Below are 3413 nucleotides of genomic sequence, written 5' to 3' on the forward strand. Positions count from 1 at the left end.
TATGGAGTTAAACCCTTTAAATGAAAATGTTTGTTTACCGCTCTGAACTCGTTTTTTTCCATTTTTCTTAACGAACAATTTTTTTTTCAATTGGTTATAAAAGCACGTAATCTCAGAAGATGTGGACTGTGACTGCACCATATATCTAGCCGGGAGTGGTGCTGACTGAAAACAAATGATTTGGAGCGATTCGCGCGCCATTTGTTGGTCATTCTAAGGACTTATTGAACTACCCTCGTAGCTAAAGGCTTGCAGTACATACCCAGCTTAATTACGGATTGCGATACAAGTTTAAATTTTCAGTTTACAAATAGCATCATGTTCTGTAGATTACGAGAAAATTAAAATTAAGGATCACGTTATCATGACATGAACGGAGATTTGTCATGGCTGATAAAATGGACTGTCTTGCTAATTAAGAAAAAATAATTTTTACTTGTGTCTCTCTCTCTCTCTCTCTGCCATCCTCGATAACGTCGAGGTCTATGAGTACGATAACTGTCGAACGAATTATCGTACTGGATTAAGAACCCTTAGTGACTCAGAAGATTTTTGTTATGCACTTCTACTGAGGATTTAGTGGTTCTGAAACCACCTTAAACTGTAAGTTACCTCAGAAGAGGCTGGTTACCTCATGAATCTTCTTGCGTGGAGGTTCCAGTGATATTCTCGCTCATTGGTCGCTGGTCGATTTCAAGCCATGAAGACACACAGACACATAAACATACTCTTACATAACAACCTTTGCAGTGCTTCAAATCTTTGCACCAAACTGACGTCTGGCCACATTCCCTTTATGCCCTGATAAGAAGGCCACTGGGTAGCAGAGTGGGTGAGGATCTCTGCGCCGAAATCTAAAATACTCAATTAAGGTGGCCGGATTGAATGTACTGCCTTGTGAATAGACCTTCTAGAATCATTTGAAATTGAATAATGCGATATCAATTAAAAAAGTATTAAGGAGTGTCAAATTTTTTATGGTGAAAAAAGTTCTAAATGTTGGAATGTTAGGAAATAAGTATCAAATAATTTTAATTTCGATGCGTTGAAAATTTATCAATTTCAAATTGCAAGTAATTCAAATCAATTACTTTCTTATTATTGAAAATCGCGGAATTAAAAATATACGACGTACGAAGATTTAATGTAAACTTTGGTGTAGAATACCGCCATAAATTATCAACAAGAGAAAGCGCCCTTTAATAATTAAATTCCTCATAATCGTGTTAAAAGAAAAATCAAGTATTAGGGGAGAAAATTTGAAAACATCGATAAATATTTATTCAATTTTGCTGATCAGCAGTATAACAGCGCATTCTAAGAATAGTTTTTAGAGCATTACGTTTTTATTCAGGAAATTAGATCACGAAAACTATGCACTACTGTAGGAGGAGCTGGTCTACGAAGAGGCTCAGCTCCCGTAATCTCTCCATTAGGCCCTCCTCTGATCACAACAAATTTGAAGCCAGCCATATCAATTTCTTCGCATTTTTTACCTTTTGCAACTTCATTTTCATTATTTGCTGCGAGGGTAATTTTCATCACTGCCCCTGTTTCAGGATTTACCCTTACTCTAAAGATTTTTCCAAAATAAACGAAAAACCACTGCTTTCTATTAGGCTCCATAACGTTTGCATCTTAAAAAGAAAACAAAAATTTGCTAATTAAAAAATATTTTTAAAAATCTCAAAATTGAACATTATCTTTTAAATTGAAAGTATGATTATCTTTCAGATTCTTCCTGGGATCTGCATTTGAAGATTTTTTTTATCTCAAAAGTTTGGACTGATTTCGACCAACAAATTTAAGTTGGCGCAAATTTCCTGTAAATCGATTTAAAAATTAAATTCATTTTTCTAAAGAATGGAATGCAGATCTTAGAAAGGTTCACGGAGAAAAATGGAAACAATTAGATAGCTTTGGTAAGAACTTCCTATCAAAAATTTCAACCAGGCGTGCTGACTAAGGTATTTTTGTAAATAAGTAGCAAATAGGTGAATAGTTACATTCTTTAGTAGCAGTCATTATAAAAATCGTTCCATTTTCAGTTACTTTTTTATGACGGTCAATAAAATGTATTACTTTTTCTAATATTTATTTCTTTTTCACTATTCAAATTATGGCGACTGGATTTTAAAAAGTTCGTTGGTAGGTCGGGACTTATATTGAACTCGAAATTGAGCAGTTTAAATAAAAAATAATTTAAAAAACGATTTCTGGGGAAAATGAATAATGAATACACAGGGCTGAAACAGCCTAATTTACTTGAAATGAGAAACCCGTTAAACTAAAAAAGCAGAAGAGAAGTGACCAGGTTACTCTTATAGATTTTGAGCTGCTGAATCCAAATCTGGCTTCAGAATTTCTCCTACACGTCTCAGTTTTCCCCTAGATGCAGAAAATAGAGGGAAACCTAGGTATATTTTGAATATTATTCTGATAATACTAGTAATCGAAAGAATAAAAGTAATGGTGTCATATTCTTATATGTTTTCGTATATTCTCTAGTGTGCTTACCGTTTTCCCTAGGTAGGATAAATCTAAGGAAATTGAAGGTCTTGCGCATGTTATACTGACCCATGAAACAAAAAATAAGAAAAATGCTATTTCCTCTGCAGTTTTACGCTCTCAATCTGAATTTCATCACTAAATTTTTCGAGCTTTTACCATTTTCTCCCTAGATACAAAAATCGAGAAAAGCCAAGGGATTTTCTGTTTACACAGGCCATAAGAATATTTTCTTGCAAGAAACAAGAGACTAGGCTAACCTGATGGATTTTGAGCCGCTGAACCAAAATGTAGCCTGAGAATTTCTCGTTCACGTCTCAGTTTTCCCTTAGATGCAGAAAAAAGGCAAAACCCCAGGGATATTCTGGACGTTATTTTACAATACTAGTGTACGCGAAAATAGATACATGGATGTTATATTCTTAAGTGTGGCGACTTATAGAGACTTGATTTGTAAACAGGAATTCTGTATTGTGCCTTGTGTTTCCCCTAGCTTGGGTAATTCTATGAAAATTGAAGATCTTTCTTATATTATATAGATTTGTACAAGGGAAAAATGCCATATCCTCTGCAGATTTGCGTGCTAAATCTAAATTTGAAACATGAAGTTTTCGGGCTTGTTACATTTTCTCTTTAGATTCAAAATCAATATGATCTGAGAAAGGCCTTTGATTTTCCTAGAAATACTCAAGCTAGGGGAAATAGAAGGCGTACTAAAGAATTTCTGTGTACCAATTAAGTATCTACAAGTCGTTGCACTTAACAATATAATATCGATGTGTCTTTTCATACATACTGGTATTATCAAAATAACGTGCAAATGATCCCTAGGGTTTTCCCTTATTTTCTGAATCTAGAGGGAAACTGAGATGTGCAAGATAAATTCGGAGGCCATGTTTGGATTC

Source organism: Belonocnema kinseyi, chromosome 3, assembly GCF_010883055.1.
Source record: "Belonocnema kinseyi isolate 2016_QV_RU_SX_M_011 chromosome 3, B_treatae_v1, whole genome shotgun sequence".
Lineage (NCBI taxonomy): Eukaryota > Metazoa > Arthropoda > Insecta > Hymenoptera > Cynipidae > Belonocnema > Belonocnema kinseyi.